We start from the raw sequence: 23,891 nt of genomic DNA on the forward strand, positions 1-23,891 counted from the left end.
TGATAAATGAAGAAACGTATAATCTGTGGGTGGAAATCCAGTATAAAGTGCTTCATGCAGCCTGTTAAACCCTATTAAGCCCTTACTGAATGGCAGAATGGTTGAGGCTGAAGGTACCTCTGGTGGTTGTCTCTTCCAACCATCCCCAGATGACTTATGAGTATCTCCAAGGATGGTGTTATGCTGAGGTGAAATGTTCTGGGCCAGGTATCAATCACACACTGAAGAAATACTTGCTCTTTGGTGACACAGGAGCTGCCTGAGGATTGTAGTTAGTACTGTGTGAGGGCATGGCCTGAGAGAGCTCTCTGACACAGAAGTTCAGCTGTGCCTTCGGGTATTCAGGTTTTGTTTGAAATGACTTTTAAGATGCGTCAGATAGGGATTGTTTAGAGGAATAAAACTAAAAAATCACAGTGATGCTCTTGGTCTCCTTCAGGCAACAGAACATCTTGACTTGCCCCTCTGAGGGAAAACTGGAAAGTTGGAAAGTTTAAGAACTTAATTTTTATTGAATAGTTTGAATTTTTCTTTTGGCGTGTATGTTAATATATGCACTATGTGTATGCCAAGTGCTCTGCATGTCAGAACACCATCACTAATCTTGGGAAAGAGGAGTCCTTCAGAAGAGGACTCTAGGGAGTTGTCATTTGAAAGGTCTCTGTATTTCAGCAGTGCTGCATATGATATAGAAAGCCAGCAATGACAGAGGCAATGCTACAACATGGGTGTCTGACCACAGGGCTCAAACTCCTGGAAAAAGCACCACCATTTATTCTGTGAAATATGACTGGCACAATTCTTCCCCTTGGGAAATATCTGAAGTGAGTTACATAAAGCAGCTGCTGTTGGCATTGCTTCCTTTCTTACATGACCTAATTGCATGGAAAAGGCTGACTTATGGTTAGGTAAAACTGGAAAAAAGTTACTGAATAGTGTTTGATGTTGTTTAGTATTTGCTGAACTTGTTGTTTAGTGTATCTGTTGGGTAGTAGACGTACAAAGTGGGGTATGTGAGCCAAAGGGAACATGTCCTGCTGTGTTGCGCAGGGACAGTGGAGAAGTCAAGGAAAGTCCACTCTACTCTTAAAATCTTAGTTTGTGAGCTGTTCTTTTGAAATCTAGGCCAGCTTTGCTGAGCTGCTGCATTTAATCTCAATACCTACTCTGTCATTAAAGCACTGATGTCTTCTTTCTTCTGTCCTGAAAATTACACTGTTCCATGAAAACTGCCATCACTTCTGGAGAAGACTTTGTCTAGTCTTCTAAATTTTTGTAAGTGGGCATTAATGGCATTATATGACTTTAGTGTAAAATAAACAGGAATGCTCGAAACAAACACCTGCTTTCACAGACTGTTACTAGAGTCGGGATATTGAGAGCCTGGATTTATTTGTGTGGCTTGGAAGATGTGTTTCACCTCTGTTTTCAGAGGCGAGTGTGCAACATAGTTCTATTTCTGTCGGAATGTGTGTTACTAATTTATAGGAACTAAAGGCAGAGTGAGAGCTGGAAAAGAATTTTTTTAATGGCTATAATTCAGGCATCTAAAAATAATACTTCCAGGTTCCTTATCTAGAGCCTATTGCTTGTGTCTTTTCTTTTTAATTCTTTGTTGAATGAGCTAATTTTTCCTGTGTTTGATACAGCTACTATTTCACTATAACTCAGTGCATGAAAAAGTAGTTAGAAACACCTGCTGCATGTTTATTTATTTAACTAACATTCATTTTTTTGTTTTTTGCAGTGCACATAGCAACTTGAGTTGACCTCATTTATCCTATTCAAAAATGTAAGTACTTTAATTACACCACTGCCTTCTTCCTCAAATATTTTAAAATGATGGAATTTCAATTTGTATAGTCTCTCCTCATATTGTACATATTTTTAATCTGAGGTTCCAGCTTATTACCATGTCACGGGCCTACAGGATGCTATTAGGCAACCAGGTTTACGAGGACAGAACTCAGCAGACAGATTTCAATTTCCTTACCCTTAGAAACAGGGCTCCAGGTGCCAGGGAAAACTATACCTCCTCATTCTTTCAAGATTTTTAAGTCTTTTACAATTGGTACTTCATCTTTATTCTAGACACCAGTATAGCAGACAAGCGAAGCAATTGTAAACTCTTTTCATGTGGGGTTTGTCTTCCCTCCTTGATGTCTGTAGTTTATATCATGCATCCATTTGTGGCCGTAACTGTACAAAGTCCAAAACAACACTTTTTCCATTGAAATAAAACAAAATTCTTGGCTTGGTTCTTCAAATCTAAGAAAATTTTTCTAACACTGAACTGATGTATTTTTCTTGGTTCAGTGTATGAACTAACCTTGTGGTATTGAGGACACTATTAAGCAGTGCAGTAAAGAAGGTTACTCTGATGTTACAGTTCATGCCTGATACATATGGATTGGCATCAAATCCTGATACAACAAATGAAAAGTTAGTGGCTGGACACCTTTCTAATGACTTTCTGAGCCAATAATTCCATGTACTGTGGGCATGTATGGGTTTCCTAATGTGTGAGGATCTGGCTTGGTTCCTTGTCCTATACTTTTAGGTGAAAATGAAATTAGACATCTAACAAAAGAGCAGGAGAATATGTTTTTGAATATCAGAAAATACAGTCTCTGTAGAAAGTCCTTGTGGGACTATTTATTTATGTATAGTTATGGTTTGCAGCCTCTATGTGTTATGTGGTGATTGCCTGTAGGGAAAAAATAAGTATTTATACATAATGAAGAAGTGCACGGTTCCTAAAAACAGATATGCTGGAAATTAACCCAGGAAAGAAAGTATTTCTTTACACTATTCTCAGCGGTATGCTGGGAATATATAGGGTTTCCTAAATTATACTTGGGCCTCTCCAATAGGTGCATTATGAGATGTTTGATATAAAACTTCACTGGCTGTGCAAAAACCCAGGATGTATCATTACAAATGCATCCTCAGTGAACTATTTTTTAAAAAGCCACATAATTTTATGTTGCATTACTTTCACCTTATTTTCAGTATAAATAATAATATAGAAAGCATTGTTTTCTTTAATATCACTTATGTTTTGTCAGCTTCCTCTCTCAGACAAACAACTATGTCAGCATCATGGGAATCAGAATAAACAAAATCAAAAAGTTCTCCTTTCTTGTGGGCACTAATTAGTTATGTGCAATACCTTCAGCAGTTTTTGGTAGAAGGAAATTAAATTATATATTTGCTTGCAAAATATTTATTTCTCAGACGGATTATTTTTGCATTTAGACAAGTGAATTTCAAAAAGTTTTTTACTTCTGTTCTTTTACCCAGTATTGCTTTAAGAATAGAAAGCTTTTTTACAAAACAAATGCAAGTGGCTGGGAAAAAAAGGTATCCTAATATGCTGCCAAATGGTTAAAATGCATTATCAAGTGATAAATGCAGAGGGTTTTTTATCTCACCCTCTCCCCTTGCCCCTCGTCACAATTAACATTACATAGGAGGCATGTCAGTTGGACAGCCCTGGAGACAAAAGATAACACTGCATGGACCAGGGCAGTAGGGGGTACCTGCCTGCTTAGATGCTTCAGCTGGAAACAGCAGTGGTCCCTTTGGAGGTGTTGTCTCAAATCATCAGTCAGACCCACTCAGTCCATGGCTTCCTTTTCCGGCTGTCCAGTAAGGACACCTTTCCATCAGTGACTACACCTACTGCCACAAAAGAAGGTTTTGTGGTGTCAATATATCTCTACTTAGAACTGAGTGGAGGCAAACTCTTTTTTCCCCCTAAACTTAATTTCTGTCTTTCTTTTATTTTTCCATGTCAACACAGAATTAGAATGGAACAATCACAAATAACACCCACGACTGCCAGTAGCTCTCTAGCTCCCTCAGAACAACACCACAGGATATCAGAAGTACAAAATGAAAGATTTTTGATGTGGTATTCCTGTATCCTACTAGAATATAATGAAAATATGATTTCTGATCAAGATTATTTATCCATATTTTATGTTTGAGTATACCCCTATAAATATGATCTCTTTCTCCAATATGATGAAAAACACAGAATCATTAATTTTGTAAACCTTTTTTTACATTAGAATCACAGAATAATTTGGGTTGGAAGGACCTTAAAGATCATCTAGTTCCAAACCCCCTGCCATGGGCAGGGAAATGTTCTTTACATTATTAGTGCCAGCAAAAAATTAAACACAAATGCAGATGGGATTAAGATTTAATAGTAAGCCAAAGAATTTATCACAGATCTATAAGCAGCTACAAAAAGCAGACACTAGACCTAGAAGTTTGGGGAAATGTTTTCTCTTTCACTGTTGCTACATAGAAATAATCTTAGCATTTTTAAACAGGCTATTCAGCTATTTCCTTCATCAGTGCCACATTCTGTGTAAATTTAAGATTTTCCAAAATACGCTGAAGTTTAACACTTATATCTAGAATAAACTGAAGGGATTCCCCTCCCTGCTTCCCAGCACAGGAAAAAAAAAAGCAGAAAATAGAAAGAAAAAAATCCAGATATTCAAACTGTGCTAAGCTTTAAATCCAGCTTCCACGTGTATAATATCAGTCACCAAAAGCTATCAGAAGCCCTTACTTATGCGTGAAAGTAAGATAAGGAATTGTTCTGTTTCTCCTGTAATGCTTTAAGTTTGCAAAACTGGGAAGAAGGGTTTTTAATCCTGAAACACAAGATTTGTATCAACAACTCTGGGTAACTATTTCCTTTCAGATTCTGACTGCATGAAGCTCTTGCTCTTACAAGTCTACATGAAAAACTGCAGGTAGGATAATCCAGATTTAGTTAATATTCTGTAAAACTGATAACAGTATGAATTCCATTCTTTCTGTGGAGTGCACAGTTATGCTTTCAGTTATTCCTGATTAGGTGATTTGTTACTACACAGAAGCTCTTTGCTGCCAGAGTAAGGTACACTGGATGTGACTGAGGTTCGTAGAAGCCTTTCCCACACACCAGTGTGTTCAGCCCCCTCCTGCAGTCAGAGTATCCCTGCCTGGGGAAATGGTTCTTCTGCAAGTGCCAACAGCTCTACCTGGCCCTGTATTTGCATGGATTTTATGACTCAGCTCAGTGCAGACTTTCCTACCTTTTTTGTTTTTTGGCACCTTCTTAGAACAACAGGCTTTTTCCTTAGAAAATAACTGCCTGTTGCATGGATGTTTTTGCACAGCCATCACTGCTGCGCTGGAGTAGATACAAAACTGTTCATAAGTTCAGTGAAAACCTACTTTAAAATCAGTTGTGGTTCACTGATGCTGTAAACATCTATTTTGATCAGTTAAAAAATATGGTTTCTTTTACTAAAAGCAGTGTCTGGGATGATTTTGTTTTGATTGTTCAGCACTGTTGGTGTTGAAAATAGGTGCGTCAGCATTTGGAAGATGGTCCTCAGGCACTCAGATTTCTTTAATAGCAAGCAAAATTCTCATTAACAGGCAATTTTAAGAAGCAATAATATTCATTTTTAGGGATATTAAGCATATAGAGTGTTTATATTTCCAGAAAAGAATGAATTAATGGAAAATAAAGTTCTGTCATGCACTAGTGCTACAGCATTGCAACATAATGTATGTGAGGCTGATTACAAGTCAGCCTTTCAACAGGATTATACATGATCAAAGCTTCTTGAGTGAGAACTATGTAACTTAAATGATTGAAAAAAATTCTAATGTTTGTCTTCTCTGTTTCAAATTAGAGTTTTTTTCTTGTTAATGATGCATTAAACTAAAAAATCCTACACCTGTGGGTCTCCAGATCTCCCTAATAACAGGCAGATGTGTTCAGTGTCACATCCGTTCACCACAGACAGCTCAGGTGTTTTGCCTCAGGTACACATTGCTGGTAGGATTGACTGTATCAACCTGAAAATATCTGCCTGTTTTGATGTCTAAATAACAGACCGAGGTCAGGTCATGGCAAGGCAAAGTTCTTTGGAGGAAAGTCACAGCAGGTAGGACAGTGTGTCCAGCAAGGATAGATGAACTCATTCACAGGGACCTGACTTTCCACCCTCACCTTCTGCAAACCCTGACTTCTCTGAAAATAATTCACCCTGGAAGGCCTGGTGCCTGAAGTAGTTATCCATCACTATAAGCACATCTCAAACCATCACACACCTCCCACAGGGCTCTTTCAGATGTTAGGTTAGTGATTTTATGTCAACGAATTGTCTTCTGAATTTTTATGTGCGTGGACATAATGCTAAAATCTAACAAAATTCTGTGCTTTTGAAAAAAGCTATTAATGAGATAATGAGATAATACTGAAGCTCTTACTTATTAATTGTTTATCATTGTCCAGAAAAGACCCATGTAATCAAGCAAAGACATATGGTTTTGATACAGAACTCATGAAAACAACCATGCTCTCTGTTGTAGGACCTAGTATAAATTTGCTATCACTGTAGCAATGGTACATGATGGGAGTTATTGTTCTGAACAAACCCAAATGGTTTCATGAGCCTCAGAATATGGTAATTTCTGTGACTACCTGCACAATCACATTGATTAATTTTTTCAACAAAAACCATTTTCTGCCCGTAAAGCAGAAATTGCAGTCTGTTATTGCAGACTGAGATGTGCAGAGGTTCCTTCGGTCTGCACAGGTGCTGTGACAAGCTCTCCCTGCCTAGCATCCGCCCTTCCAAGGGACCACTGCCGGGAGAAGGGTCACTGCCCCACCACATACCATCCACAGAGCCTGGCCACGGAGAATTAACGTGGTGTCAGTGTTCTGCCTTTCCTCAATGTCACTGATCTTGCACATATGCTTTCACACAGTTGGCAGATGTGGCCAAGGAAAGACACAGAATCAAACTGCAGGAAGGCTGCTTGCAAGTGGTATTAATAGAAAAAACACATACAGGAGCAATTTAACTAACTTCACTTCCTTGAGGAGACAATACTGTGGTCAGGAAAAAATTCAAAAGTAAAATACATGGTGTTGTTAGAAACGGGAAAAAATACTGTCTCCTTCTTTCCTTTCTTTCCCCCTTTTTTCCTCCTGCCCCCTCCAATTTCATCCACTTGTTTTGATGGAGGCAAGTACAAAGTATTTTGTCCACAATATCCATTGATTGATTTGTCTGCTTCTTTTTTTAAAATTAAATTTCCTCCAAAGAAAAAAATTTTTTTGTTAGTGGCTCCCAAGGCTTCCTAAGAAGAAATTTACGCCATACCCAAAATTAAAGAAGAAAAGGACTATTCTGTTTTAGCCTTGTTATCCATTGTCTTATCTCAAAAATTTATCATTACCAGAGTGCTTTAGCTGCCTTTTAAACTTAGGGAGTAAGAAGAAAAATTCTCCAAATTAACACTTCAAAGGAATTGGTTTATGTCAAAGGACACACAATTTGCACAGCACCTAACCCATGCATTTTCCTGACTTCTAGAGCTCTTTCCTTGGAAATCATTATGGAAAATGTTGAAGTAGGAACTTCTGACATTGATACGTTGCAAAGTACCTCCATAGCACGTGGAAAGTCTGAGAAGCTTCCAGCTGCTTGGTATATATGTTAGAAATTGTAGACTTTGTCGTGTTCTCCTGTTTTTGCAGTGCGAATGCCCTCGAGGCAATTTAGAACATCTGCTGTGAACACATGAAACCCTTCCCTCTGCAGCCAGCTTGCCACTCGGTTTAATGGAGCCAAGATACGAGGCTTGGTCGGTTGAGCCAGGCACAGCTTGGACACCCAACAGTGTGAAAATCAGCGAGTCAACAAACTTTCAGTATGAGAAAAATGAGAGATTCAGAGAAATTAATGCCACAATTAAAAAAAAAAACCCACATACAATTTTGTGTTGCTGTTGCAGCAGCACTGCAGAATTTATAGCTAATCAAGCCATAAAACCCAAAGTAACATTAATCAGCTTTCCAGCCCTTGCAATATACATTTACTTTTAAAAAACTGCATTTAAAATTGTCCTCATTTCTTTTTCTGAAAACCCCCAAGATCCTGATTGTCCTGTTCAGTGAATGTCTGTATAAAACAGTTTTTCTAGCTTGCCATTGAGCCACCCTTTTTCAGTTTCTTGTACAGTAACAATGAAGCTGCAGATGAGTGCTGGTATCACTTCTTTTCACTTCCCTTAAAAAATTTGTTGTTAGTGAACTGATAAAACTCTCGTATGGTTCATTCCTACTTAAAATTAGTAATAGCTCTAGGTTAATGATAATTCAGAAATTAGTAATGTTGAACAGCATCCCAATTCTGTGTTTTTAATTAATATCTTTAATTTACCACTTCTGTTGTTCTCTCATTCTGGCTCCACAGTTTGAAGGAAGATCTGTGAGAAGCCCAGTCAGACCAGTGTAGTTTTGTTGTGCTAATGGCCTTTCTCTGAAGCAAACAACAGAAAAATATAGTCTAGGTTATGCTTATGACTGAACCACTATGGGAGTTTGGTCCTACTGCTGCTAATAGCAAATCACACTGGAACTGGTCAATGACCTTAATTTCATTAGAAGCTGCTTCTGGTTTTAGGCAAATTTGGAAAAAAATCCCCAAACCCTCAAGATCCATAAGCTAACCACACATTTTTATCCTTTACTGTATGAACAGGATGGATAGTTACTGAATTTAGAAGGAAATGGATTTTTTAAAGGGGTATCATCTCCTGGCAGCTCTGTCATGCATGCAGGATGCCCATGGACTCTGGAAAAACATCTCCATTTTAACTTAGGCCACTTCTCCTCCAAACAAAACATTATGTCCCATCACCTAACACAGGGTACTGAGATGTTGCCTCCTATTTTCCAGGCTCTCCTTTAATTACTTGTTTGGGTGTCCTTGTGCTACAGCACCTTTTACTTTTCCTCTGGTCAGACTGATCAGCAGCATTCTTGGGCAGAAAAACGAGGAGCAGGACTTGGTACTTAGGTCTGAGACATTCACTAGCAAGGAAATTTGGAGAGGATTGAGCAGTGTTTTCCAGCATTTCCTTCTAGTGTCTCCTAGAGCTGCTCTGCAGTGTTTCCATCCATAAGCCTCTCTTCAGCATACCCTGATTTTTATATGGCTTCATATTTCCCAGAACCTATCGGAAGGCTGATGTCAAGAAAGGATGTTGCAAAAGTCACACTGCAAGCACTGTACCAAATGGAAAAAAGCAGCACTGGAAACCTGTTCCCTTATGGATGTTTCACTTGAGACATGGTCACAATTATTTTCGGAGGGAAAAAATCACACACTAAATACATTTAATTATTTGGATCTTTTCCTGCTTTGGACAGATTGTGACAATCTTATATAAACACTGGCACCAAGTATTAGGGCAGTCTGATTTTTGACCCAGATCTGATTATTTTGCAGCACACACAACTGCGCTTCCAGTGGAAGATTCCCCCATGTCAAGTTTCTAACAGGGTAAATAAAACCATCTGTTGTGGAAGCAGGATTTTTAAATTATATGCCCTGTTAACCACTTTCATGTCTAAAGAAATAACCTCGTGCCTTTATGAAAGGAGTTCTGCTCTCCTGATTTACACATATCTGGGCCAGATATCAGATGGCTAAATTAACTTCTATTCCCCTTACATTTACTTCTATCAGACGGATTTCAATCTTCTCCCTTTCCATTGACCCCTCGTGTTTCCCCGCCTCCTACTTTCTCTTGAGCTCTATGACAAATATAATTGCAATAAATGTTTTATAAAAATAGGTAACGAAACAAATACTTTAAAATATAAATATGTTATACATGTTATATCTGGTAAAGTAATTAAAATATCTCTTATGAAAAAGATCTTATCAGCCTCTAGTCCAATGTGAACATCATCTCTGCAGAGATGAGCGAGGAGCACTTAATGTGAGTAAAGGGGGGGATTTCCATGGTAAGAATACACATGGTTTTCCCCAGACCTTTCAATAAGTGCTTAAGAGAAACATTTTTCCTCTTAAATAAATGCATTTGAAGACTCCACTTGTTTAGCTAAATTGTTGTTGAATCAGCAAGAGGTTAAATTGCTATTTCCAGGACTATTCTGCTCTCTGCACTCCCCTCAGTCACAAAGAGAAATAGTTCTTGTTAGAAAAGAGGGGAGTGAACAGAAATTTCTGCTGCAAATTAGCACATGGAAGGAACACTGTGTGCTGTTTCACTTTATCACTTCGGGGGGTCCATATGGGTTACTTTAATAGGACTTAATATTTGTCCTCTTTTTATTCTTATAATAATGGATACACCAGGCTAGACACTGGTGTCTCCTTAAGGAAATTGGGGCACCATCTGGATTCATGCCAGCTAACATTCTGCTCAGTTGGCTCTAAGCCTTACAAAAGTTCAAATATATATATAGTTCAAGTTTTAAATTCTTCTGCATGGTTTATTATATATTTATTTATTTCTATGGCAGTGTCTTACCCTGTTAGTCTACTGCAAGGCTTTAGGGTCCTTGGTGATTTTGGGATTACGAACTCTGCCAGTCGTGTGATTTGCAAACATGAGGTTAAACCCACAGAGCAGTAGCGTGGGTAACACTTACATAAAAATATACATACATTTAAATAATATATGTAATTTGCTGATGTAGAAGGCAGTGCTGGATCTCACATTTCAAATTCTAATTTTCAGCAGTTTGCTACGACTGAAGCATTTGCTTCGATGACTGTAAAATATCAAGTATCTATAGAGATGAACAAGACATATAAATCATCTTGTCTATGTTTTAGTTAAGCACAAGCTTCCATGTTTACCCTGATACCTCTGTGTTAGAAATATCAAATACCGAATTGAGATTGGACTGCCTAATTTATGTTCCTTGTTTAATACTCACTATTGTCCTAACACCCCTCTCCCAGCATTGCTTTGAACATAAAACTTTGAATACTCCACAGTTAATCTGAGCTTGTTTGACTGGTCAATTACCCTTGTTAAAATTTTGTGCTTGCTATCTACAGTTACTTTATTTAAACGTTCACTTTATGTCAGATCTATAAATGAAAATACATTTTTATGTGGAAAATTAGAAACTGGAAAAGCTGAAAGAAATAATGAAGAAATGGTCTGGAAGATACCTGAGGTGAAATTTAGAAATTTCTGAATCTCAGAAATGGCAAGAACCAAACCATCACTTTTCCTCTGAACCAAGTAAGTTAAAACATTTCTATTTTTTCTTTTTTTTTACCCGGTGAATTAAAAAGGCACAAATTGGTATCTTTAGAGTGTATTGGTTTATATTGTACCCTCACTGACTTATATTTTAACTTGAAGATCATTTCAGGATGAAATACACAGGGGTTTTTTTACAGTCTAATCTTTCAAATTGATAATTTCAGAGAGGGCAGATTAAAAAAACCATTTTCTTGATAAAAAGTACAGCTAAATGTTCTGATTTAATTAGCTCTAAAGAAGTGGTTAAAATGCAAACAGAAAAATGGCTAAATTATTTGCCATGTTAATATATTATTCCTTCTCATATTCTTTCTCTCTGTAACTTTGCTTTCATTTCTAGCTAAAGGCTTAATCCTGCTACTTTTAAAATAGTAAATTACCCCCAAGATCAAATGAGATCCTGAGGGAAGTATTTAAAAAGAAGAGAAACTAGGATATTTATCCTTTTTGCCATTTGGCAACTAACTCAAATATCTAAATTAGAAGAATATTTCTCCTCAGTTTATCACATGACAGATAGAGGACATTGCAGTAGACAGCCCACAATGCTAAACTAAGTTCTTGCTATGAAGAGTCGTTTCCCCTAGACAGCATAAATAATGTACAGACGTAAAGAATTTAAATTTAGGTGTTAATAGCACCTCTGAAGAATATTGACAGGCTTCTGAACAAATAAACATCAGCTGATAGCGAACAGAACAGCAATTTGACATATGGACATTTAATCCAGGACTGCTAAGTATTTATTATGCTGTGTCTTGACAAATAAATTAATATGATTGAACCCAACCATTTCTAGGCACTTAATACTATTTAAAAAAAAATCCACTGAAAATCTAGATAGTGAACATTTTATAATTGATTATCATGGGCCTAATTTTGTCTTCTTTTTCTTCACATAATTTTTGTACCAGGTTATATTAATAAATAATTTACCATGTGCATGAGGTACTGAAGGCATCTCAAAAAAAATCTCATTTCCATAGAGCTGAGGTGCTCTAGATGTAGTTACATTTTGCATTTGTTTTTTCTTTTTGCCTCCTCTCTGTTTCTCAGTCACCACTAGGTTTAGACTATTTTTGAGCTTTTTGAGGAAACATGAACTCTTGTCCTCTGGGTTGTTTTCAGGTAGCATGGTTTACTGTAGCCCTGGAAACCGTCCAACGACCATCCAGATTTCCCTTCTTTCTTCTAATAAAATGTACAGCAAAAGGAGCCAACTTTCCCATAGCGTGTCAGAATGGCAGCTAGCAGATGTATACTGGCTCTTAAACTGAAGGATTTTGTTTGCAGGTGCAGCCTTTAGGACTTACACTTTGTGTGTGTACATATATATATATAAATTAAAGCATATATGAAGTGTATATATAGATATATTTAGAGTATTTACTTTTTACCCCCTTTTTCCAGTTTTCTCCTTTTTTCTATTCACAGGTTGCATCCCTCTTCTGAACTTTTGCTTTTTGGCAAATATGCTGCAAAACCAGCACAGTGACTCAGAAAATGAAATTACTACATGATTTATTAAGCTTTACAAGGATGGACTCACAGGAAACCAGATTTACCCCCCCTTGAACCAGTTTTCTAAGTTCTAGGAATAGAGTTACAATGCAAATTAGAATAGTTGGAACTTAGTAGGTTTAAGTGTTTATTTTTCCCTACAGGACAGTAATCAACTTTTTGGTGTTTCTTTATATACTCCTGAGCACAATGGTCAGGATCTAAAGCTCCTATGTGAACCTGAGTGCAAATAACAGTTTTCAGGTGAAAATTTATGTTCCTTGTTTAATACTCACTATTGTCCTAACACCCCTCTCCCAGCACAGTTTCCAGCAGTGATTATACTCTAGTCCTTGGAAACTGTGTAAAACAGCACACTGGCCTAAGCAGACATTTTCTGGAGAGGGGACAGCTGTAAGAGGGTTTTAACCTCTCCCTTCTTCTCCTGTTTTCTTGTCATGGTGATGAGAACTTCCACCATCTTTGGAAAGCTCTGCCACTTCTCTCATTTCCAGCCAGTTACTCCTGCTAACAGGAACAGTAATAAAACTGCTACACAACACAGCTGGCAGGTGAATGGGTGCATCTTCCTGCAAGGATCCACTCCCATCATCTTGGGTATCAAGAATTACATCCTCCAGTTTCATGTTGCGCCTTCATCCTTTTCCTGCAAGGCTGTGCCCGTTTTGAAGGAATAATTTGATCTAATGCATTTTTCATCATCAATAGCAGTTTTTTATGGCAGCAGCGAATCCTTTCCGAGGACATCTGCAGTAAAATACAACAGAGAGAGAGAGAGGAAACATTCAGCAGCTCAATTACTATTTCTGCTTTAGTGTAGGTATGGAAAAATACTGGAAGAAATGGTGGAAGTATTAATGAAAGCCATGTCCCATTAAACTTTTGACCAGATAGGGCTGACTCTCATGTGCCAAGCTGCTGGATATTCATGCCAGCAAATTAATCATCCCAGGAAACATTTACTTCAGATTTGTGGAGATGTGTGATTTTCAGTTTAACTATAGGCCTTTTTCTTTGAATTTCCTACCATTTAAAAAACTGCACAAGAACAAGGCCTGTCTGTCACTTCACAAACTGTGTCAACTTACTTTAAGGCTTCCTGTCTCTCACCCTTCAGGCATGACTTAGTTTTGCATAATTTACATATTTTTATAATGCAGAAACTTTTTGGATGATTTTCCATCATGACTTCAGCTCTTTTGTTGTAAAGGTAACTTTTTATGATGTGACAGAAACATAAACAAGATCCCATCACAATAAATAGTTACCATGAACTCATCTTGGAAAATGCATTCCAGGAAACCAGTCACTGTAAAAAATAACAAATACTAACGGCATTAAGAGTGAGAATACAGACAGGGCAGGGATGAAGAATTAGAAATAAAAGTTCTACTGTGCCCTATTTTTTATTAGAAATATTTAAGTTCCTATTAGGTATATTTAAAGGACCCCAAGCTCAAACATAGGAAAATTCTGAATTTAACATTAGCTATAAACCTAATAAAGTAGAATGTGTTGATTTAAAGAATAGCTGGTAACATAACTTCTGGTGTTCATTTATCATATCTTTATGTGCTATTACTTTATAAGATTTTAAATGTAATGCTTATTAAAAATGCAAGTCATATATGAAACAAATACATATGTTCCTGTTCCATATGAAAATTCTAACTTTGATTTGTGGTTACGTGTAATAGATCAATATGTACATTGTTCCTGTCCTCCCACTAGATGGATCTGATCCGTTCTGTTCTTTCTCCCATATGTATTCACATCTGCCATAGTGGGAGGTAACCGGTTTAGAAATGGAGAACAGAACCTTGGACTAAATTCTGATCTCATTTACATCATTCAGCAACAGAGTTACCAGCCCTCCACACAGGAAATCCATTAAAATTGCTACTTGTACCACGCCCTCACCCTCCCCAATTAGGCTTTATTTTATTTGATAACTCACATCATAATATCATTTCTATGTTTCAGTACAGAGACACAGGCCAAATCTGTAGTATTATGAGATGCGTGGAATTAATTGAAATATTGGTATTTTTAAAATATTGCCTTATGTGTCTCCTGTTGAACACAAACAACCTCATCTTCGAAGTTTCCTTTGAAATTGTAACCTTTTCTGCTTTAATCCTCTTTTGTCACATAACTTCTCCTATACTGATCAGTATTAAGGACAGCTTTGCCACTGTACCTAAGTGCATTATAAATACTATCAATGTTAGTCTCATTCCCCTTTTTTGCTTTCAGTGAGGAGAGACCTTCACCTAACTATGCATGACAGTTTTATCCAGTTTCAGAGTTATTACAGTTAATTGAGAGTCCTTTTAAATCTTGAGGACTTTGAAAATGGTAGGAAATATACTGTACAGACCGGACAGGTATTGACTTCTTTGGTGCCCATTGGATAGTTTTAACAGTGTGGCTCTATTTCAGCCTTAAATTGGAGCAGAGTAATCATACAAAAGGAAAAATTCCTTCAACAGAAAATGTACAAGAGCACAAACAAATCATTATGTCTGTAGATCCTTTATTATTAAAATTGAGGGAAGGAAGGGGTACTCAACGTGTCAGTCACTTTGTAAGAGAACCTGGATTTTGACAGCAGCAGAATAGCGAAAGCCAGAAATAGAGAGCATACCAAAAAAGATTAATTCTCAGTGGAAAGGCGATTTTCTCCGAAAAACAACCTTTATACTTGCTGTGAAGTTAAAGAAGAGCACACAGCAAAAAAAGATACCTGATAGCAACCACAACCTGGCTGCTCATAAAACTGCTAACTAAGCACACACAGTATTTGCAGCTCAGAATTGTGCAACTTTCCATAAAAATTTCACTCTGTGGGAAACTATGTGTATTGAAATTCATAGAAATGCTTATTCACTGCAAAAATGTTCAATGTCCAAATTAGATGCCCTTCATGAGGCAGTAAATTACTACAAATTCAGTGTTTTTTAGATGCCCACTTTCAAATTGACTTTACAGTACACTTGCACTAATTACCAACATTGCCAGACCTCTACTATTAAAAATAAGCAGTATGCAAATAGTGAAGGGTGTTTTTAAGTGCATGTGCTCAGTCACAACTGGTTACTGAAGGATATATTTTTGTTGACCTTTCCTCCTTTGCAGAAGCTGTATCTTTCGGTGGATGTCAGAGAAATATTTTCCACAACTCAAATGTGGAGCTGGGGAGAATTTGGGTGTGTGGTGAATCCTGGAGGGTTTGTAAGGCTCTTGGTGCTCTCAGGAAGTGCATTGTTGCTGTTAAGGACAAGAAAGGCACAGGAGAAGGGGTAACTTTCCTTCATATCACCCCAATCCAGAACCATTTCTGAAGCCCTAACACCTGGCATGCTTTCCAAGGCTGCTGAGCCTTTAGGCAAGCCCCAATTGGACATCCAGCATCATGGAGACACCCCAAATTGAGGCTGAGGTCCATCAAGTCCTGGCCCTTCCAGACGGTTCTCCCAACACATGCCCTGGCCTGACTGCACCCAATCAACAATGATAATCTTCAGGTGTGGCTGCAGCACCACAGCTGGCCCCAATGAACTCTGCTAATGTAACTGCTGCTGCAAATGAGGGTGGGGTCCATTCTGCACACCTGGGGCTGAACCAGGAGCAGGTGTGGGGAATGCAGGAGCATCCCTTTCCTCCCTGAGGGAAGACCAGCAACTCGACCTCAAGGAACATGTACCTATTTTGCTGTTGCTTTTAATTGTTGTCACCAAAAATGTTGGGATAAATCAAACTAACGTTAATATTAGAAGGCAGGCATTATTTTATTCACAGTACTTGGTGTGTGTGTGGTCGCTCCCCAAATGTGCACACTCACTTTGAAAACTTCTCAATATTTATATATTTTTAGCAAACAAAGCAATTAATGTTCATTGGCTATAAATTAAATAATTCTGTTCATTAATTAGTATTCTTTTATTGATTCTCCATTCTCATGCTAATTAGCCCACATTTGCAGTCTTTTTATTATCTTTTTCTCAGAGAGTGTTTCAGTGCAATTGCTGAATTGTCTTTGTTAGTTTCTTCTTTATCTCTGGTTTCTGCAAGACGTCCTTGTAGTCCATAAATTGTGCCTTCTTTTGTGCGCAGTTCTCGGCAATACATCTCTTCCCCCAGGTTCTGTGCTTTGACACATTCCAAGGCTGGTTTAGCAAAACTTAGTTTCAGGAGCTTTCCCAAACTGTGTTCTAACAATAGTGGCTTTGCTACGTGCTGGCCATAGTGGAAAAATCACACTACTTATGATGAATTAACAAAGTTAATTAGAAAAGGTAATTAAAAAGAATTAATTAGAGAAGTGAAGCATCGGCTGCCGGGGCCGGTGTCGGTTGCTGGGCTGATTGGGGTTGCCAGGCAACCGGCGGGGCCGACGGGGCCGGGCCTGGGCCGGGCATAACTTAAAAACCAAAACAAAAACCCCAGACCCAACAAAAACCCCAGACTCAACAAAACCACCAGAAATAAAACCTCAAACCACAGGTTTGATGAGTACCCCGAGGGCCACTGTGCTGCCCATGGTGGCAGGGCCTACCCGCCTGAGGGCTCGGGGCAGTGTGGGTTGCTTTCAGGGCATGCCTTAAAGGCATTCACGTTATAACGCTTCAAAATATTTGGCTTTTTAAAAGTTGCAGGCTTTGGCTGCTGGATAAAAAGCTTCGGGCTCGAGACTTTGATGGAACAGTTGCATAGAAACAAATGAAGATTTAATTATACCTCCTTACAGAGGAGTTCAGAACACTCAGGGCTTGTTTGCCCCCCTAAGACTCCACTCCTCACTTGCGGAAAAAGCTTTCTTGGTGACCATGTTCTCTGGGTGCCTGAGCATTTTATTTCTGTGCCCATGACTAAGAAAAGTTAGAGCTGACACTTTCCTTTTACCTGCAGGAGACTGCAATGGAATGACAGAACTGTGCTACGAAACAGTGTCATTGTGTATTTATCTTGTGAAGTTATGAGTAATTATAAGTGAGGCTCTTCCTGCAGTGCTGGTTTGGGTGTTCCTCGGGAGGTGGTGGGGCTTGGTGTGGCAGTGCATTCCCAAGGGATGGCACAGTGCTCTGGTGAGGCTGATCACCTGTGTTTCTTCTGAATCCCTCACACCAACCCTTCTGTGACTGTTAGGGGGCTGACTCAGGTGGTGGTGTCAAGAGTGAAAGGAATAAACTTGTTTCACAAGAGGAAAAATAAAGCAAGATGTTTAATACGTATAAATATCTCAAAGGCAAGTGTCAAGAGGATGGTGCCAGGCTCTTTTTAGTGGTGCCCAGTGACAGGACAAGGAGCAACGGCCACAAACTAAAACATGAGAAGTTGCACCTCAACATGAGGAAGAGCTTCTTGACATTGAATGTGGCAGAGCACTGGAACAATCTGCGCAGGGAGGGTGTGGAGTCTCCCTCTGGAGACATTCCAAACCACCTGTGTCACTTGCTCCAAGTGACCCTGCCTTGGCACAAGGATTGGACAGGGTTATCTCCAGAGGTCCCTCTCAACACTAATGATGCTGTGATTCTGTGAAGTGATTCAGTGGCAATCACTTGCCGCCTGCTGTGTGCAGGCTGAACCACACAGGTTTCTGAGCAAAAGATGGCAAACCCTCCAAAACCCCCTTGTTTTCTCTCTTACTGCTAAGCACGCTGTTACATGATATGAGTATCTAGCTAGTGTCACTTGCCTGGTTGTGCCCACTCCCAGCCCACTGCACACCCTCCTCCAGTCTGGTCACTGGTGAGGCAGAGTGACAAAGAAAAGGCCTCAATGCTGCTCAGCAAAAGCAACATCACTGTGTTACCAGAACTGTTTTGGTCAACAGTCTAACCTACAGCACTGTAAGAGCTGCTCTGATGGAAACTAACTCTGCTCTAGGTAGGCCCAGCTGTTTGGGTTCTGGAAATCTCCACAGGTGGTGGATCCTCTCTGAGTAAGTCTATCTGCTTTGCCAGGGTCTATGCACTCCCACTGAGAAATTCCAATATTTTTTTGCATGCAATGGGAGTCTCCATTGCTGCAGGCAGTAGTTGTTGCTTGTCCTTTCACTGATTGACTTGGGGAGGAGTAAAGAGCCATGTCATCTCCACAGCCATGCTATAGGCTGCTGAGAGCATTAGCAACACCCACCTCTTGCAAGGTTCCTGTTCTCCAGGGCTAATAAAACTTGTTTCTTCAGTCTCTTTTCACACTTCATGAACTAAAGCCTCTGTTTCATTGGCAAGTTAAAGGTGCACTCTTATTTTTGCCTCCCCTGAGGGCTAATTGTTGGTCCTTTTTGTGGGGAACTCAAAAGTAGGCAGAGTATTCCAGTCATGGGCTCATATTCCAGGCATGCCAGCAGGAAGTCACTCAGCTTTGACCTTGCTGTGATCTTGCTGATTCACACATTACTGACCCACATTAAAATCCTTGCCCAGGTAAGACCCCTCAGAAGCTTTTTTTCCAAAACCTGCTACACAGTCATCTCCAGCCTTGGCAGTTTCCAGGGGATAATCTGCCCACACTGCAGAACTCTGCAGTTGTCTGCTCATTTTAATAAGTTCTGCCTTTCTGCTGCTTTAAAGCAACAAAGTAGAGCAGTAGTGCAGAACAAGAGCCTCCAATCCTGATATTGGATGTTAGAACTTCCTTGCTCTCATGTAACAGATGCAGACAGAATATCTAAGTTAAAGTTTTGTGCCCCTTAAAAACAGGGGAGACGTGTCCCTTTCTCAAGTGTCTTTCAGATTACCTTGCAAACTGCAATGAGCTACAGTGCAAAGTCTGAAATATCTGTTTGTATCAATTTGGGATAATGTTCTGGTTGCTATTATCTACTGTGGTGAGTGGAACAGAAGGTACATCAGCCTGGCACAGATAATGATTCCCTCATATCACTTTTTCTGAGGTATTTGGACTATCCAGACTAGTTTCAAAAGACTGTAAAGTCTTACAGTTTGCAGGTTTGCATTCTGAATTTTTATCTATTTTCAGCGTCTGCCAGCTATATTGAAGTGATACTGTATTATGTATGGGGAAATAGAAAGCTATCATCTCAAAATAGACCATAATATTGCACCTTATTAAAAAATACATGTGGGTTTTCTGCCAGCAACCATGACTTACGATAATGACTGTTATCAATATGCAATTACTTCTGTTACCCTGGAACATATTGACATTCATTTATTTAAAGATAATGTAACACATTTGTATTCATTGAGGTAATCATTGGATATGATTAAATGTGAATGCCCATCTTATACGAAACAGTAAAACAACAAAAAAATTGTCATTGGACGTTCTGCACTACTTAAAATAGGTTGTAATAAATTCTGAAAATTGCATTTGAGCTTCTTTGAAACACAGTGACAACCAACCATAAAGAAGCAAAAGCATAACTTGGGTGATTGCCAATTTAAACATTCATTCTTTCTAATGATATAGGCTGAACCTGACAATAAGAAAAAGACCTTCAAATAAAACTGTAATCCCGTGTTTGTGGAATGGACTACAGAGTTTGTGATAGTGTGGAACAGAAGTCCATTTAAACCGTGACATTAAGTGGAGGCAGGAATCTGTTTGACTGGGTTGTTTAGATCAGTTTTGAAGATGCAGAGGTTAGATGTGGCAACAGGCAGGCATTTAAATCTGGTGTTTAGGTTTTGAATAATCATTTTATCCCCCAAATTCCTTGTGGAATATAGGATACCCCAGGAGGGCTTGGGCATCCCAGGGCTGTTGCAGAAGTACCCCTGAAGGGGCCTCAGGCTGAAGATAGGCTTGCAAGGCACCTGCCAGCCGGCAGCCTTGAACAGCCTTGGGAAAAGATACACACTGGTCAGCTCCCCTGCTGCTTAGAGGTTTTCTCATGGGAAAGGGGCGTGAACTTTGGGAAAAAGTATAACTTGGTGTAACCAAATAATAAAACTGGAGCATGATGCTCAAATCATATCGGTGTTCATATCGTGACTCTGGCTGGATTCCCCTGCTCCTGGGACCCCCCCTGCTACACCCAAATGCTTCAGAGTTTTCAGGATTTTAGCTAAAATGCATCTGTCTATAGTGCATTTGCTACATAAGAGTAGTTCTCTGGTGACAGGTTATTATGATAATTATCACCTTGAGATCCACTTCTTCAAGGACACCAGCCAGAGCCTTTTCAATATTCTGAGTTTTCAAATACTTCTCTTGGTGATGATGGAGAGACTGAAGCTCAGCATATTTGGTTGTCCAGTTATATGGTATAAAATGCTACATCCATTTCTACAACTAACTACTTCTTTGTCGGCTGCTTGTCTTAAATACCTTGATTTTGATGAACTTCGAAAAACAAACCCCAAACCAACAACAAAACATACCCCTGAAACCCCACAAAAAACCTCCAGTCCAAAACTATCCATGGTGTTGGTTTCTTGTTTGAAAATTAGGGATATCCTGGTCAACTGTTAGATGGTTCATGGAATCATAGAATGGTTTGGGTTGGAAAGGACCTTAATGCTTATCTAGTCCAGTTTGAAAACCCCTGCCGTGGGCAGGGACACCTTCCACCAGACCAGGTTGCTCCAACCTGGCCTTGGACACTTTCAGGGATGGGACAGCCACAGCTTCTCTGGGCAACCTGTGCCAGGGCCTCACCACCCTCATTGCATGTTTTAACAAAAAAGTAAACAAAAAAGCCTTACTTAAAACCATCTAAATTGGATGTAATCGAGTCTGAAACTATTTCCCTTTGTCCTGACACTATAGACCCTGGTAAAATGCCCATCTACATTTTTCTTATAAGCCTGCTTTCCCCCCCCACCTTTTATTGAAAGGCTGCAGTAACGTCTCCCAGGTGTCATCTCTTCTCCAGACTGAACATTCCCCAAAATGAGAGATGCTCCAGCCCTCTAACAGTTTTCTCTCTCCTCTGCAGCTGCTGTCAAAGATCTGTCTTGTATGGGGACCCCAGAGCTGGATGCAATACTCTAGGAGGATCTCATGAGAGTGGAGTAGAGCAGAATCATCTCCTTGACCTGCAGCTACTCTTTTTATGCAGCCCGGCTTAAGATTGGCTTTCTGGTCTGCAAGTGTTGCATTGCTGCCCCATTCCTTTTGTCTACCCCTTTTGGCTGCCCCATTTCTTTTGTCTACCAGTATCCCCAAGTCCTACTCAGCAGGGCTGCTCTTGATCTGTACATCTCCCAGTCTGTATCAATAGTGGGGATGGCTCTGAGACAAATTAGTGATCAAGTGCAGTTTTCTTTCTGAATAACAAAGTGCATTTTTGCCAGATGGTGCTGCATGTGTAGATGCATAGTGAGAACTTCTTTATTAAATGTATGTATATAATACAGGTGTATACATTTTGAATCATGCTTTGTGAAAGGACTGGCTGTCTTAATAGCAATTTATAGCTCAGTATGATTAGAGGAGACTGTCTTCATTCCTTCGCTGATTCTGGCAGTAGCTGCAAAACAACCCAGGGATTTCAAAAGACTTTCCCCAGAATGTTTGTCTCCAAAGCAAAGAAAAATGAAGTTACATTTCTCAGAAATGCACTTTTTATAACCTGAGCTCACTGGAAGGCTGCAAAGAATCCTCATGCGTACAATAACTCAAAAATTTATCAATCAAACTAAGCTTTTTCAGAACTACCTGTTGCTTTGAGTAGGGCCTCACTGTGGTACTGCCAATACTCTTAAGTTGTTTCTGTTCCAGTTTATCTAAATCTGTTTACCTCTAGTCTCCTAGTGCAGTTTGTGTAGTTGTGGTAAACCCTCCTCAGTTAGCGGGGAGCTGGTAACCAGAGTTTCAAGCATAGAAACATGAACTCTTCCATTTGATTTGGGCCTAATAGTTTGTTCATCTACTGCTGCAGGAACACACGTTCCTCTTATGAATAATTCCCTTTGAACTTGCAGAGCTTTATCTGTGCTGAGAGCTTCTGCTGAAGCTCACAAATGCTTATGAAGCTGTTTCATCCATCATATTTTTTTATGTACTTTTGCATAAGCTGGAATGTGCTTTGTTCTGTGACCTGACACTTATCTGAAGTGAACTTGCTCCTTGTTGGGAGAATTTGATGCAGAAGTTTTAGTCCTCTGGAGAAGCCCTCACGGTTCCTTAATATCATCAGCCTTGTGGTGCCCCACCACACTGCTTCCAGCCTAACCAAATGTCATGGATTAGCATAGCTATGGAAGTGATTCTCTTGCAAAGAGGTGCTTACAGCTTCCCCTATGACTTGACAGAACCTATCAACTGGCTAGTTTAAATATTGACAACTTTTTAAGCCACTTAAGAGAGCTTGACACACCTCTGTAGTCCACATTTAAGAATGGACTAACTAAAGCTCTCTCTTGCTTCCAGCCTTGGGACAGGTAACGGGGGGGGGGGGGGGGCCCCCGCGGCCCCGTGGGGCCGGGCCCTGCTCGGCCCAGGCCAGGCTGGGACATAGCCATCCTGGAGCCATGCGGCCCTGTTCCATCTGTGCCCCCCCCCCCCAGCCCTGTTATGTGCAGGCAGCGCGGCCCGGCTCCACAGCCCCCCTTCTCCAGTGTGGCCGAAGATTCATCTGAAGCTGCCCTGCTGCCTGGCAAAGATCATGTGACCAACAGCGATAAGCAAACTCCAGCTGTGGGGCCAGGTGAGATTAACCCTTTTTTTTGTGCTGTATGTTTCCTCCAGAACAGATGAAGCCTGCAAACATTAATGCTCTTCCGAGTCTGAGGAAGAGGGAAGGTGAAGAAAACACCATAGAGAGCTGAAACCCTGAGGGAGGAGAAAGAGGAGATGCTTAGAAGCTGAAATTATGTTGTAAAGCTATGGTGGTGATGGACTATGATACATCAGAGCACCTGATGTAATTTTATGAAAGCATGGCAGGTGGAGTGTTCAAACTGTACTTGTGAGCAAAAGTACCTATGCTGAAACAAGCAAATGACTGTAATTGTGATCAAAAGTACTTGTGCTGAAATAAGCAAATGCTGAAGCAGCTGTAATTTGATGAGAAGTTTGAACAGGGAGAAATGGCAGTGATGAGGACTCTTGCTCCAAATCGGAAGGAGAAGACCTCTGTTCCTAGAGATGAAGATGCTCCCAGAGACAGTCCTGGAGATGAAGATGCTCCCAGAGATAGGTGAAGAGAACCTTTGTTTCTGAACAGCTCAACCTTAAAATCGTATCCCAGTAGCTCAAGATTGGACCCTCGAAAGCAGTTGTGGGGAAAGCTGTAAGTTGGGGGAAGGGACTCTCACATGCGAGCA

General features: G+C 39.7%; 1 long non-coding RNA gene across 4 annotated transcripts in view; it reads left to right on the forward strand.

Annotated features, from left to right (window-relative positions):
- The window catches only part of LOC121661222, a 36,791-nt gene extending 13,364 nt beyond the window's left edge, over positions 1–23,427 (forward strand). For 2 of the 4 annotated variants that reach the window (XR_006014883.1, XR_006014882.1), the window contains 4 exons: positions 1,748–1,792; positions 4,724–4,775; positions 10,980–11,100; positions 12,559–20,397. This is a non-coding gene — a long non-coding RNA (uncharacterized LOC121661222). Of the gene's footprint in view, positions 1–1,747; positions 1,793–4,723; positions 4,776–7,567; positions 11,101–12,558; positions 20,398–23,313 lie in introns of those variants that run through there. The other 2 variants (XR_006014885.1, XR_006014884.1) reach the window with 2 other exon arrangements.
- Positions 23,428–23,891: the final 464 nt, after the last annotated feature.

The sequence above is a fragment of the Corvus kubaryi genome, unplaced genomic scaffold, assembly GCF_017639235.1.
Source record: "Corvus kubaryi isolate FWS band 111438036 unplaced genomic scaffold, C.kubaryi_AGA036_p1.0 37126, whole genome shotgun sequence".
In the NCBI taxonomy this organism is placed as follows: Eukaryota; Metazoa; Chordata; class Aves; order Passeriformes; family Corvidae; genus Corvus; species Corvus kubaryi.